The sequence below is a fragment of the Heterodontus francisci genome, chromosome 7, assembly GCF_036365525.1.
Source record: "Heterodontus francisci isolate sHetFra1 chromosome 7, sHetFra1.hap1, whole genome shotgun sequence".
Classification (NCBI taxonomy): Eukaryota; Metazoa; Chordata; class Chondrichthyes; order Heterodontiformes; family Heterodontidae; genus Heterodontus; species Heterodontus francisci.
Window position 1 is genome coordinate 44,666,912 of NC_090377.1, and position 16,040 is coordinate 44,682,951.

A 16,040-nucleotide genomic window follows, 5' to 3' on the forward strand; every position below is an offset into this window, starting at 1 on the left:
TTCCAGGTTAGGGATAATAAGCTAGATGTTGAACAAGGTTATATTAACTCTACTGCAGTAATATGCCTTTCACTTTGAGTCCTTGCAGCTACCAGACCAAGCAGACATTCATTCCATAAATTGATTTGGATTCAAATCCAGATATCAGAGGTCAAAGGACAGTGTGCAAACCCACTGCACCATCCAATTTCCTCCTGTTGATTGTATTTAACACATTGTAAGCAAAATATTTCATGAAGGTTTTAGTAATAGGATTTTCATTTCCATTCACAAAGCTGCCCATAACCTGTTCATAAATTGTCACATTACCTGTGAAATAACTTTCCTACTTTTGTGAAATAGTTCCTATTAAATAAATAACCAGTACTGTACGATTACTGTCACTCCTCAGGAATGGTTTAATTGCCTCCAGCGCTGATGAACAATATCTGCCTGAGGCAGTTATTATACTGTTCTCAAGCTGATTTCAACACTTCTATTGGCTTTTATAACATTTCCATAGCAGCTGAACAACAACAGCATTTTATGCATTAAGACTTGCGGGAAAATATTTAAAACTGCTAAATTAATCCAATTACAGAGATACAAAAGAGCTAACAGAAACAAAATAGAGGTAGTAAGAATACCAGAGTTGCAATAATAGATCTGAGTGTCATTCCTTAATGGTATGTTACTGATTCTAATTCACTGCAGTGAATGGGAAATCCAACTGACTGACAGGCCAGTGAATCATTCACACTCATTAATTACAACCAGTAGCATGCCAGCAAAAATCTGATAGTATTCTGTTTCTTATCATTTTGCCTGTTCGTTAGATAGGATGGTATATCAGTTAACTAAATGCTTACCTTAAACCTGTATATATTTATTCAAAATGGAATTAATTTCTCCAATTTGTTCATTGGTTCAATTTGCTATTATACTGTTATGATGGTTTTATCAAAAGTAGCAAAGACGTGGAAGTATGAGTTCAAATTGCCTCTGGGTTATTACCAAATAATGTGCTAACTCACAAAGCCTTCAAAACTTGCCATATTGTTAAATTTGATCTGGTTGGAATACAATCATTAAAAGAATGTGAGCTAAGATAATTATTAATTGGATTACATTGATGATCCTCTCTTTGATTCCATACATGTGTGTGTGTGTATAGAAAATCATAATTGTACCCTATTTTAACTTTGATTATCCAAAGGAGAAAACACAGAATCATCTCAGCAGCAGAAAAAGAAATAAAATGAACTGTTTTCTGATATTTGTATCAAGTCGCTGGCAGTAGACATTTTTTAGCACGATATCCTAACCAAGACAAATGTAAATGCATGCTTCATACAAAGATCTGTTAAAAATTCTCATTTGTTTTCTTCTTGACAGATTAATTTTACAAGCTCCATATATAATTATATTTGAAAATTAAAGTACAGTAAAGTGAAGGAAGAAAGAAAAAGTCATGATTTGAAGCATTTAAAAGTATACTTAAGCAGCATGGACTGATAATAAAGGGCTAAGTGCTTTCTTCACATCTATGCGATTACACAGTTCAGTATAAATGGAAGTTAATACAGCAATCTGGCTTATTGAGCTTCACCCAAACAGCTGGTAAAGAATGCTACACAGTGCTCATGACTTTCCTTCTCCCTAAGGAAGTCCAATTAGGGGCAGCTGAACCTGTCTGCCTTGATCTGCCTCCTATTGGGTGAGCAATGGAACAGAAGACTGGACTGGTGTAAGTTCTGTTCAGTTACATTCCCTGTTGATAGCTCATGGAGGTGGCAGTAACAGATTGTAAAAGGAAGAGCTTCAAATTACGGTGAAAGCAATCACTGAGTACCAATTTGGCTCAGTTTGTAATAAGAGTGTCACCTTGCTTCCAAAGGGAAGAAGCTAGCACTCTTGCCTTCTGAGTCAGGTTATTAAGCCTGCAAACCTGAACACAAATGCTGACACTATACTGCAGTACTGAGAGTGTGTTTTGTTGTTGGGGGTGCTGTCATTCAGATAACTCATTAAATCAAGGGCCAGTCTTTCTGCTCAAGGGAACATAAAAGATCCAACTGAATCATTTGAAAAACAGCAGACTGTGCTGGCATCCTTGCTAATGTTCTCCCCCTCAGCCTACATCACCAAAAACAGATTAGCTTGGTCATTTGCTGTTTGTGAGGTCCAGCTGCATGCAAATTAATTGTGTTTGTCTACATAGTAATGGAAGATGGCAGGATCCCCAAAGACACATTGTACAGCGAGCTCGCCACTGGTATCAGACCCACTGGCCGTCCATGTCTCCGCTTTAAAGATGTCTGCAAGCGCGACATGTAGTCCTGTGACATTGATCACAAGTCGTGGGAGTCAGTTGCCAGCGTTTGCCAGAGCTGGCGGGCAGCCATAAAGGCGGGGCTAAAGTGTGGCGAGTCGAAGAGACTCAGCAGTTGGCAGGAAAAAAGACAGAGGCGCAAGGGGAGAGCCAACTGTGTAACAGCCCCGACAAACAAATTGTTCTGCAGCACCTGTGGAAGAGCCTGTCACTCTAGAATTGGCCTTTATAGCCACTCCAGGCACTGCTCCACACACCACTGACCACCTCCAGGCGCTTACCCATTGTCTCTCGAGATAAGGAGGCCAAAGAGACTGTAAAAATAGTCAATTGGTTAGAAAGCACTTTGTGACATCCTGAGGACATGATAAGGTGCTATCTAAATGCTAGCTAGTTTTTTCTGTCTTGATCTGAAGGGTTGTCTGAAACTTCAGTCCCAGTCCCAGTCCCAGACTTAATTTAAATTTAATAATTTATTTAAAAATATTAGAAATTCAAGAAATGTAAAAGTCAGAAAGTAGAAAATAAATTATTACATAAATGGGTATCAAGTACAATAAACCTTCTTGAAAGTTTGTCAAATAATATTGGTTCATAATATCAAATCACCTCTCCAAAACAGTACACAAACTGTCATCCAAATTTCTTTTTATATTAAATTAAAATAATTAGATTTGAATGTTCTAATCTATTGTAATTTTGCCACTACAAAATTAGAAGCCTAAAACCATTTTCAGATTTGAACTAACAGCAGGAGCTCTGACACAAATTTTCAAATCCTCTCTGGCCACAGGAGAGGTGCCAAAGGATTGGAGGACAGTGAATGTGCTGCCATTATTCAAGAAGGGTAGCGGGATAAACCAGGTAATTAAAGGCCAGTGAGTCTAACATCAGTGGTAGGGAAACTATTGGAAAAAATTCTGAGGGACAGGATTAATCTCCACTTGGACAGGCAGGGATTAATCAAAGATAGTCAGCATGGCTTTGCCAGGGGGAGATCATGTCTAACATATTTGATTGAATTTTTCGAGGCGGTGACTAGGTGTGTAGATGAGGGTAAAGTAGTCGATGTAGTCTACATGGATTTCAGTAAAGCTTTTGATAAGGTCCCGCATGGGAGATTGGTCAGGAAGGTAAGAGCCCATGGGATCCAGGGCAATTTGGCAAATTGGGTCCAAAATTGGCTTAGTGGCAGGAGGCAGAGGGTGAAGATCGAGGGTTCTTCTCGTGACTGGAAGCCTGTGATCAGTGGTGTACCACAGAAATCGGGGGATCGATGCTGGGACCCTTGATGTTTGTAGTGTACATTAATGATTTAGACATGAATGTAGGAGGTATGATCAGTAAGTTCGCAGATGACATGAAAATTGGTGGTGTCGTAAATAGTGAGGAGGAAAGCCTTAGATTACAGGACAATATCGATGGGCTGGTAAGATGGGCAGAGCAGTGCCAGATGGAATTTAATCCTGAGAAGTGTGAGGTGATGCATTTTGGGAGGACTAACAAGGCAAGGGAATATACAATGGATGGTAGGACCCTAGGAAGTACAGAGGGTCAGAGGGACTTTGGTGTACTTGTCCATAGATCACTGAAGGCATCAGCACAGGTTGATAAGGTGGTTAGGAAGGCATATGGGATACTTGCCTTTATTAGCCGAGGCATAGAATATAAGAGCAGGGAGGTTATGATGGAGCTGTAGATAATGCTAGTTAGGCCACAGCTGTAGTACTGTGTACAGTTCTGGTCACCACACGAGAGAAAGGATGTGATTGCACTGGAGAGGGTGCAGAGGCGATTCACCTGGATGTTGCCTGGGCTGGAGCATTTCAGCTATGAAGAGAGACTGGATAGGCTAGGGTTGTTTTCCTTATAGCAGAGAAGGCTGAGGGGGGACCTGATTGAGGTATACAAATTTATGAGGGGCATAGATAGGGTAGATAGGAAGAAACTTTTTCCCTTGTCGGCGATTTCAATAACCAGGGGGCATAGATTTAAGGTAAGGGGTAGGAGGTTTAGAGGGGATTTGAGGAAATTTTTTTTCATCCAGAGGGTGGTTGGAATCTAGAACACACTGTCTGAAGGACTGGTAGAAGCAGGATCCCTCACAACATTTAAGAAGTATTTAGATGAGCACTTGAAATGCCATAGCATGCAAGGATATGGGCCAAGTGCTGGAAAATGGGATTAGAATAGATAGGTGATTGGTGGCCGGGACAGACACGATGGGCCGAAGGAGCTGTTTCTGTGCTATATAACTCTATGACTCTATATGAGATGGAGTTCTGATGAAAGATCATCAACCTGAAACGTTAACTCTGTCTCTCTCTCCACAGATGCTGCCTGACTGAATTTTTCGAGCACTTTCTGTTTTTCTTTCAGATTTTCTTTCAGCATCTGCAGTAATTTACTTTTGCAGATATAATTTCATGTTTCTGTCATTAGATGACAAACATGCAATGCTTTTAACTGCAACTTATTTTCCTCATACTCTGCTACAGTTTTGATGTTTTTAATCTTAACAGTATAAATGCAGTTCCTATGTATAAAATAGAACTTTAGAAAGAACTTGTAACTATGTAACTCATTGTCGACATTGCTCAGAAATGTCTGAAATGCTGTAATGTACTTTGGCATGTGGTTACTTTCTTTAGATGAATGAAGCAGTCATTTTACATGCAGCAAGGTCCCACAAACAGCATTGAGGTGATTGATCATTCAGTTTTAGTTTAAGGAGGAATGTTGGCCAAGAACACTGGGTGGATCTCTACCATCCACCTGAGCCACCAGACTGGGCAAAAGGCACCTCAGCTTAATATCCCATTTGAAGGACAGCACCTCCAATAATGCAGCACACCCTCAATACTGCACTGAAATATCAACATAATTTACGTGCTTAAATTCTAGAGTGGGTTCTAAATCACATCTTTCTGACTCAGAAATGGACCTTTATTCCCTCCAATCCAAAAGTTACATTTTTCCTATACTCTTTCCTTGCAGAAATGTGTAAATGAGGGCTAATAATTACATCACTTGCTGTAACTCTACTTACCAGTTTAGCTAGCTTCTCATACACTATCCAATTCTCTTCAAATTAGCAGATATTAAAGAAGAAAGCAAAGGTTACACACCAAAGCAACTAATACCTTTATTTACAAATAAAAACCTGAAGCCAAGGGGCAGATATTAAATATAAGGAGCAACTTGAACTTATGTGGTGTCATTCAGAACAAATTGCTTCACAATCAATTTTTTACTCTTTGAAGTACACCGTTACCTCTGATGTCCCCTCAGGATCTGTCCCTGGCCTCTTCCTATTTCTCAACTACATGCTGCCCTTCAGTGACATCATCCGAAAGCATCATGTTAGTTTTTACATGTATGTTGATGACACCCAGCTCTACCTCACCACCACCTTGACTCTTCTGCTGTTGCTAAATTATCAGACTGTTTATCTGGCATCCAGTACTGGATGGGCAGAGATTTCCTCCAATTAAATACTGGGAACACTGAAACCATCATTTTCGGTCCCCCCTCCAAACTCTGTTCCCTAGCGACCGACTCCATCCCTCTCCCTGGCAACAGTCTGAGATTAAGCCAATCTGTTCGCAACCTTGGTGTCACATTTGACCCCGAGCTGAGCTTCCGACCTCACATTCGCGCCATCACCATAACATTGGCTGGCTTCCCCCTGTCTCAGCTCATCTGCTGCTGAAACACTCATTCATGTTTTCATTACATCTAGACTTGACTATTGCAGTGCAGTCCTGGCTGGTGTCCCACATTCTACCCTTTGGAAACTTGAAGTCATTCAAAACTCTGCTGCTCATTGTCTTAACTTGTACTAAGTTCCATTCATCTATTACCCCTGTGCTCACTGACCTACATTGGCCCCCAGTGATTTTAAAATTTTCATTCCTTAGTTCAAGTCCCTTCATGGCCTTGCCCCTCCTTCTCTCTGTAATCTCTGGTGCCACAGCCCTCCAAGATACCTGCACTCCTCTAATTCTGGCCTCTTGTGCATCTTTGATTTTAATCGCTCCACCATTGGTGGCCATGCATCGATTGCCTAAGCCCTGAGTTCTGGAATACCCTCTCTACACCTCTCCACCTTGCTACCTCTCTTTCCTCCTTTAAGGCATTCCAAGCTTTTGGCAATCTGACCTAACATCTCCTTATGTGGCTCGGAATCATATTTTGTTTTATAATGCTGTTGCGAAGCACCTTGGGATGTTTTATTACATTAAAGGCGTTATATAAATATAAATTGTTGTCGTTGCAATCCACTGTTGTTTTCTAGGCAAACACAGATCCAATTTACTCAGAACAAGGTCCCACAAAAAGCAGTGGGATGAATAATCAGTTAATTTGTTTTGGTGACATTGAATTAGGACAAGTTAATAGGAGAACTCCCTGCTCTTTGAAAAGGGGCATGTGTTATTTCATATCACTTGTAGAATGGCGGAGCAGGATTCCTGACCTCCTTCAGCCATGGGCATCAATCTCATCTCCAAAGAAGCATAACCTGGCTCCATCCAAATTTCCACCCTAGATCCCTTAACTGGAAATCTGCCCCAGTTGTGCCTTCGGCAGATCAGAACATCAGTCACAAGATTTTCAGTTTATGTGTAAAGAAAAATATTAATTTGCTCATTGTGTATTTATTTGCATTAAATTTACAGATTAAATATTCAATCATCTACAATAAAACAAAACAACATCCTGGTCAGGAGATACAGGATGAATGGGATGAACTTCATATGTTACTGAAACTTGGGGCCTGATATTCCTTCCAGGGTTGGGAATTGGATGTTAGGACTGTTGCCAGAACTGGATGCAGTGAAAGAAGAGGTACAATGATATTTCTCACTCTGGCAAGATGAGCGCAATGCCGAGCCTTCAGAACATGCCTCTCGGTATTCAACCTCCAGCTGACACTCCAGCTGAGAAGTTTGAGAGCACATGCTGCTCCTCAACATGGAAGGAGTGTGTGCCCAAAGTACTTACTGACCCCTTTTCAGGGCTCAGAGCCATAGTGCTGTTGAGGACCTTCCAGCACTGATACATGCAGCTTCCAATCGCAATGTGCTGCTGGCATTGGCTGTAGAGGCCAGCAGTGCCTTATCTCTTTCTCCTTTGTCCTTGCAAGAAAAATGGGCACATAATGCCTGTGAAACGACGTAGAAGGGAGTGAGAGAGTGGCCAATCTCATGGAGAACCATATGAAGCCGCACTCTGAATGCATGCAGGAACTGCGCACTGACATTCACAGCATGCAATGACACGCTTAAGTAGCCCTTGGATGGTCAGTGGCGCTGATGGTGCAGTGATATTTGGAGAAGATGCCAGTTGTGCCCCAGCTTGTGGTCCCCTCCAGCCATCCGGGGCAGCAGCCCCAGGAGGATGAGGGTGCCATCCCTCACGGGTGCCATCATCATCATCAGCCTCCTTGGCCCCCTGACTGAGGGACCATCTGTACAACAGGGACCGGTGACGGTAGGTGACCATCCCAGCACCTACATGACGAGGCCGACTGCCACGTGCATCTCAGCTGCGAGCAGAGAAAAGCGAGTAGACTGCCTCCACCTGATCCGAGGTCACAAGGGGAGCACTGTGTAGAAGTGGCCGGCAGCAGAGGCCATCGCGTCAGGCAGAGCACTGAGTGGGTTACTGGGGTTAGTTTCGCCTGTAACTGCACTTTTCCAATTTTTCAGCACCATGTAAATATTGACACATAATGCCTGACATGTGAGCTTCCATTTTGTAATAGAGGAACCAGAAAAGAGGCATAAAGTGATGATGGGGAGCAAGTGTCCTTGGGCGAGCACAGTGAAACCTCTGGACAGACGTGTGTCATACATTGGCAGTGAGAGTGGACTTATTCCAGGCTGCGCCTTCAATGAAAATGTTCCCACAGGCCGCTGAAAGTGATTTCCAGACCATGTCATCCTCCTGGGTTAAAAGGTTTGGCTGAAATGTGACTGGATCAGATTATCCCTGACGTTGATGGCATCCTGATGAGATCTTCGTGTCCCTCACCAGGTCTGGCCACCTCCCTGTGTAGCCAGGGCATCTCTGTGTTCTGCATCTTCCTCCTCCTCTTCCATGTCCTGCTCCTCCCCTTCCTCCGATGAGCAGTGTTGTTCAAGGGCCTCACCATCTTCAAGGTCCACACCTCTCTGAACGACCATGGAGAGACCATGTGGAGAGCGCAGCAGACCACCGCCATGTGTGAGACCCTTGCAGGAGTGTACTGCAGAGCACCACCTGATTGGTCGAGGAGCTGGAACCATAGTCCTGGGGGACTGCTTAAGCTCGATGGTGGTGCTTATGAGTTGAAGGCTTTGTTTGTAGCACCTCTGTGGCTCTGTCGCAGGGTCTCATAAAGGGGTGAGTAGCCATTTCTTCAAGGGGTAGCCATTGTCCCCTAGAATCCAACCAGATAGTTTGGGGAATGGAATAAGGAGCTGCAGCAGCCTGGATTGGATGATTGAGTCATGGCAGCTACCAGGAAAGCGAGCGCACAAATGCAGGAATCTCTTGCTGTGGTCGCAGACCAGTTGATCATTGAGGGAGTGGAAACCTTTCCTGTTGATGGATCTTACCAGCTGGTCATTCGGTCTCTTGATGGCCGGAGGGTACAATCAATGATGCCCTGCAGATGGGGGAAACCAGGGATGGAGGCGAAACCCTGCAAGGCCCCATCTGTGCAGAATGAATGTAATGTCCAGCTCTCGCAAATAGGGCATCAGTAACCTGTAAGTTGCAGTGGTGTGCAACCATTTGTGAGATGCCACCAAGGTGCACAGCTGATCCTTGGAAGGAGCCAGAGGTAAAGAAGTTCAAGGCCATGGTGACTTTGATGGCTACTGGCAGGACATGGCAAGCAGTGCTGTGAGGTGTGAGGTCTTCCACAACGAGGGCACAGATCTCTGTGACCATCTGCCTGAAGAGTCACAGTCTCCTTTGGAGATGGTTCTCTGTCGGTACAGCCTATGCTGAGGGTTTGGCTTCCTTGTCCTTCCTGCCCCTTGCCCCTCTCATCTGCCCTCCTCATTCCCAGGTCTCTGCCGTTCCTGCGGAGGATTTGCTCCTGATTACCACTGGACCCGAAATCTGAGAGTCGTTTTCCCATTGGCAGCTGCTTGTCTTCCTTGTGCTCAGGTGGCCAATATTGTACTTGGAAGCCTTGCCCCCTCCTCTTACGCCCCCGTGATGCCAGAAGAGTGAAGACCCCTTCCACTCCCTAAGCATGCAATCGAAATTCTCCCCGCAACCTGCACACACCCGATGGGACCTGTGTTCCAAAGGCTGAGTCCCTCCCTGTGCCTTTCTCCCTTTTATGGCCCACCTAATTCCCTAGGGCAGCCACGACTGGCTCCTCACTCTATTGCTGCCTCCAAGCGCCTGGTCTGCCCTTGAGCCAGTGTATAGTCTGTACATCCCCACTAAAGTCTCAACATGGCCCTCAACATGCTCTCAATGAGGTTTTTATCAACCTTAATTTGGGAATTGGGCACTTTCTTGGAACTGTTCTCCCCCACCCTGATGAAACTCTGCGATGGCGGGAATGGCGATGGGAAATTGGCACAACAGCCAGCGCTGCTATTTTCATGTCCAGCCCACCTCCATTCCTGCCCCTGGTGGGATCTAAAAATCAGGCCCTTGATTTCTGAATCAGCCAGCAATATAAGATATGAGCTTTGTGCATAGCTGCATTAAGACATGTGGTCATGAAAGAGCAACTAAATGAGAAAATGAGATTGATGGACTGATCAACTTTCCCTTGTCCTTTTATTGTTATCGTTTTTAAATTGTTTTTATAACTTTAGAAAATGTTCAGACAAGTAGAATGAAAACAAGTGGGATGCATTGGTGAATCTGCAATCCCCTAAGGCAGGGTGGCTCAGTGAAGTACACAGTCCTATTAGCGACTTGTCAAATTCTGTGCATGCATGCATGTGCGATGAAGTAGAAATTTTGTACATATCAGGCAGGATTTTATCCTGCCTTTGGGGAAGAGAAAGGAGGTGGGGTGGGGGGAGGTGGGGGTGCACAAAATGGCAAGGGACGGCATTGGGCAGCATGCCTGAAGTTATCCTGGCTCCCTGCCATTTTGTCCAGGCCTTCCCCCCCCCAGCCAATTGAAACCCTTAAGTGTCCAATTAATGGCCACTTAAGGATAGCCTCCCGTCTTTGCTCCAATTTTATCGAAGTCGGAGGGGGCTTCTGCCATGTGGAGGCACTGCCAGGAGAGACTTGGTGGCCTGCTAGTGGGCTTGCGGGGATGGGTGTCCCTCCTCTGAGGGCAATCCATGGCCTCTGGAGGGCGCTCCCAGCAGAGATGGCCACTTCTGCGGCAAGATCCTACCCCACCCTCACCAACTGCCCTCCCCACCCCCTCGCTGGGGTCTGCCTGACTGGCAATGGTGATCCCAAAACCACCTGTATTCCAGGGTCGCTGACATCTTGTCCTTTTTAAGGGTCCTGCAATACTGGCAGTGGCTACCATTCCTGGTGGTGCTGCACAGAAAAAGGCCATTCAGCCCATTGTGTTTGCGCCGGCTGAAAAAACTAGCCCCCAATCTAATCCCAACATCCAGCACCTGGTCTGTAGCCTTGCAGGTTACAACACTTCAGGTGCAGGTTCAGGTACCTTTTAAATGAGTTGAGGGTTTCTGCCTCCACCAATGATATGGGCAGTGAATTCCAGACACCCACCATCCTCTGGGTGAAAACGCTTTTCCTCATGCCCCCTCTAATCCTGCTATCAATCACCTTAAATCTGTGCCCCCTGGTAATTGAGGTCTCCGCGAGGGGAAACAGGACCTTCCTGTTTACTCTATATCAGCCCCTCATAATCTTGTACACCTCAATTAACTCACTCTTCAGCCTTCTGTGTTCTAAGGAAAAACACCCTAGCCTATCCAATTTTTCCTCATAGCTGCAATTTTCTAGTCCCGACATTCTTGTAAATTTCCTCTGTACTCTCTCCAGAGCAATTATGTCCTTCCTGTAATGTAGTGACCAGAACAGTACTCCAGCTGTGGCCTAACCAGCATTTTATACATTTCCAGCATTACATCCCTGCTTTTGTATTCTATACCTCGGCCAATAAAGTAAAGCATTCCATATGCCTTCTTCACCACTTTATCTACCTGTCCTGCCATCTTCAGGGACCTGTGGACTGCAGTTCACGGTCTCTCACTTTCTCTACCCCTCTCAATATCCTCCCATTTATTGTGTATTTCCTTGCTTTGTTTGCCCTCCCCAAATGCATTACCTCACACTTCTCCGGATTGAATTCCATTTGCCACTTTTCTGCCCACTCAACCAAACCATTGATATCATTCTGGAGTCTGAAAATATCCTCTTCGCTATCAATTACACAGCCAATTGTGTGTCATCTACAAATTTCCCAATAATGCCTCCCACATTTAAGTCCAAATCATTAATATATACCACAAACAGCAAGGGACCCAACACCGAGCCCTGTGGAATGCCACTGGAAACTGCCTTCCATTCGCAAAAACATTCATCAACCATTACCCTTTGTTTCCTGTCACAGAGCCAATTTTGGATCCAACTCGCAACATTCCCTTGTATCCCATGGGCTTTTACTTTTCTGGCCATGTGGGACCTTGTAAAATGTCTACTAAAATCCCTGTAGACCATATTCACTGCACTGCCCTCATCAATCCTCCTTGTTACTTCTTCAAAAAATTCAATTAAGTTAGTAAAACACGACCTTCCCTTAACAGATCCATGCTGACTATCCCTGATTAATCCGTGCCTTTCTAACTACAGTTTATCTTATCTCGCAGAATTGATTCTAATAATTTGCCCACCACCAAGGTCAGACTGACCGGTCTATAATTATTTGGTTTATCCCTCGCACCCTTTTTAAACAATGGTGCAACATTTGCAGACCTCCAATCCTCTGGCACCTCGCCTATATCTAGTGAGGATTTGAAGATAATCCTCAGAGTATCCATTATTTCCCACCTGGCTTCCTTTAACAGACTGGGATACAATCCATCCAGCCCTGCTGATTTATCCACTTTCAAGGGTGTCAGACCCTCTAGCACTTCCTCTCTCATTATGCTTATCGTATCTAATATTTCATACCCCTCCTCTTTAACTACAATGTCTGTATCATCCCTCTCCTTTGTGAAGAGAGAGACAAAGTACTCATCCTTGGGTTTTCCTTGATTTTACCTGTTAATATCTTTTTCACATCCGCTCTTTGCTTTCCTAATTTCCTTTTTTACTTCGCTGCTCTTTTTATACTTTTCTAGGCTTTCTAAAGTATTATGTTTTTTGTGACTGCCATAAGCTTTCTTTTTCTGCTTTAACTTACCCTGTATGCTTTGAGATAACCAAGGAGCATTACCACCCATTTTGTTTCTTTGTGGTGACATGTCTACACTCTGCCCCTAGAATCTCACGTTTGCCTTACTGGTTTGCCACTGATTTTCCTTCAAGTAGCTGTATCCAGTCCACTTTCGCCAGATCACGCCTCAGCTTCGTAAAATTTGCCTTCCCCAATTTAGAACTTTTACCCTTGTTCTATCCTTCTCCTTTTCCATAATAATGCTAAATCTAACTGTATTACGGTCACTATCTCCAAAATGGTTCGGTACCTAAGCAGAACAAAGACAACAAAGCTGCATGTACCTAAGTCACAAAGTAAAGTAGATGGTCTTTTCTCATTTTTGTCTTTATGTGGATCTTTACTACTCGGTCTAATTGGCTACAGTTGTGTATTTAGGGAATGCGGCTGAGACCCACTGAAGAAGTATATCTTTGCATATTGTATTCACTCACTCCAATGTGAGGCTTCGACTATACTTGAGCTTAGAATGCATTGACATAGTGAACTAATTGACAACCTAATCTACATAATGTATGAAAAAAATAGCTGATGAACTTACCTTACTTTTAAGCTGAGACAAAGAGCAGTTTAGAAAAAAATCAAAGTTTTAAATATTTTATAAGAACATACATGCATGTGCATGATCCCACACAACCATAAGGACAGACAAAAGTACTGAATCAGAAATTTACCCATTGAATCTAGTTCTTCCATAGACAAGGACAACTTACTGTATCATAGACAGCACCATACCTATTTAATCTCCTGAGAGTGAATTTTACATCATTACTTCCTGAGCCCCACCAACGTTAATTGAGCCATCCTCATGTCTTCAATATTCAACCCTGGACTATCTTTCCCAATTCACCCACTCACAGAGTCAAGATCAAATGTGTTCTTAAGGGTAAGAAGGATTAGAGGATTGAGGATAATTGGTCCAGGGTGTACAAACATAATTCAGTCATCACTTCAATGTTATATATTCTGTCTTTATTTTTATGTACTTTGATTTTATGCTATAGTTAAATAGCAAAGCCTACAGCAATCTGGGAAGCAGAAATATAGATTAGTCGGAGCATCGGTATTGTCTGTCACACAGATTGAATTGCTGGGAGAAACAAAATTGAGAAACTGGAGAATTATGACTAGTGGGAGGGTGTAATTCCGGTATGGCTAGTTTACATTGGCAGTTTCCATAAAAATATGGACATAGGAATGTAAAATGAAAATGCTGACTGGAAGGGTGCACAGACATACACAAGGACTATTGATAGTTTTACTGTTGGGGAAATGGAATGAGCATTACTGAAACAACATAAAGTAATCTATCCATTTGCATCCCTTCTGCTTTTCCAATCTCATCAAAGGCTCCTGCTCACACTGCCTCTTCTCTCATATCAATATCAATTAGTATCTCTTCTTTACAGTTTTGTGTATTTACTTTGCTATCAGACTAAAACACAATGTGGATTGTTGACAGCCCATCGCTGAGAAATTCAATTTCACTATTATCAGTGAGCAGCAGCAACTTTTCCTTCCTCTGTTCCAACGACATCCTAAGAATATAAATTAATTTAAAATTATAATTTGGACATGTAGTATTAATGCAATATGTCATGACCAGTGGTGAAATAAGATAAATAAGCAATGCTTGCAGCTCACCATTACTCACTCATGACACTGCACTCTCTGAAAACCTTCCAAATACAAATCACTCCCCACAGGAAGTTTGCATTCCATTAAATGCTTTAACTCTAGTTTGTTAATGATTTAAAACTTCCTAAGGTTCATCCTGCAGCCTCTGAAGTACAAAAATAATATTTGTTCAGATGTACTGCAGTTTGAGGAAGATTGTTGCCATGGTAACATGCCTTACAAACCACTTTACCATGCTTGTTTATAGAGAACGGTGCAATGACAAATGATATGATTAGTGATGTCACTGATATCATCTGGTGCTACAAATTATCTTTTTATTATTAAAAGCTAAGAATTGATATAATAGCTAAAGTTTATGCTGCAGCAAATACAATATCTGATGCACCACAAGAAAGCATAGAATGGGAGGTCCATGAGGTTCACGTTTTCTACAGACTTAGGTAGAATCTACCCAATTCTGGGCTGTTAACCAAAAATGTAATCTTTCAAGGCAATACCCTCTGATTGTCAAAGATAACCTATCAAAACTCCAGAATATTTACCTACACCTACCTTTCCAATATTCACTTCTGTTCTGCTGCCTGTTAGAGAATATTTTCCCTTGTCCTGTCAATGCAGGTATCAGTGTGTCCTGCAAGGTACTCAAATATCTCAGTTCATACCTATCCCTATAATTATCTATCTTTATATATAAATATATTTATATAGCTCATTTTTAAAGGAGTTTAATCACACCAGTTTCGACTGTGAATCTGACCAATATATCCCATATGTGTAGGGTTGCCAACCCTCCAGGAATGCCCCTGAGTCCCCTGGAAGTGAAGATTAAATTAATCTCCTGGATCCTGTTGTGAGCAACTCAGGAGGAAAATCATAATGGTGTTAAAAATTTATGAGTTTGCCTCACATTCTTTGAACACTATTGTTTATAAATACTGGAAATGGGGGGAAAAAACTGTTTGACTTTATAGGGCAGTTGGAAGTGGGAAGTCATGTGATGAAAAATCCAGGAATACAGAGTTGACAAACCTACCCATGTGGCAATAAAAAATCTTTCAACTATAGCCTTGTTTGAGTTTCATAATTTAAAATATATTCACCTCTTTTAATGCACAGTATATCAAATAAACTGCTTAACTATGCCTCTGTATTCTTAGCATGTATTCACACCACAACTGTAGCATTGCTGTGAAGTTGTTTTGCTTTGCGTCATTTATATCTAAAATGATTCCTAAATCCGGTATTAGGACCTAATCTGACATTCGAGTGAAGTGAATTGAGATCCTGGGAGGTTGAAGTCTCAGTCCATTTCACTGCACAGACAGATTGAGTCAGGACACCCAATCTATCCTTCACATGTTTAGCATTCAGTGCAAAGCCACAAGCATTGTGTCACTTTACTAAATGTGTTCTGTGAGTGCATTGTAAAAATCCTGGATTACGAGCTTTGCTTAATACTAACATCGCAACATTGCACCAGAATTTCTATAGCTGTTGCATGATCCAGAAATTAAGGATGAAATGAAACTTCCAAAAAGAATAACACTTCTCTGAATTGATAAAAATATAACATTTATCGTACAAATTTCTAATATCCATTAATGCTTCATCAAAAAGCAATGTGTTAGCATGCATGACAAAAACCATTCCAAACAACAGAGAATGAATAGAATGAGCCTCAGCCTATGCGATTATACA

General features: G+C 42.6%; 1 protein-coding gene across 1 annotated transcript in view; it reads right to left on the reverse strand.

Moving 5' to 3' along the window:
• gpr39 (G protein-coupled receptor 39) overlaps window positions 1-16,040 on the reverse strand; it is an 86,380-nt gene that overhangs the window by 3,796 nt on the left and 66,544 nt on the right. The gene's annotated exons all lie outside the window — the stretch shown is intronic.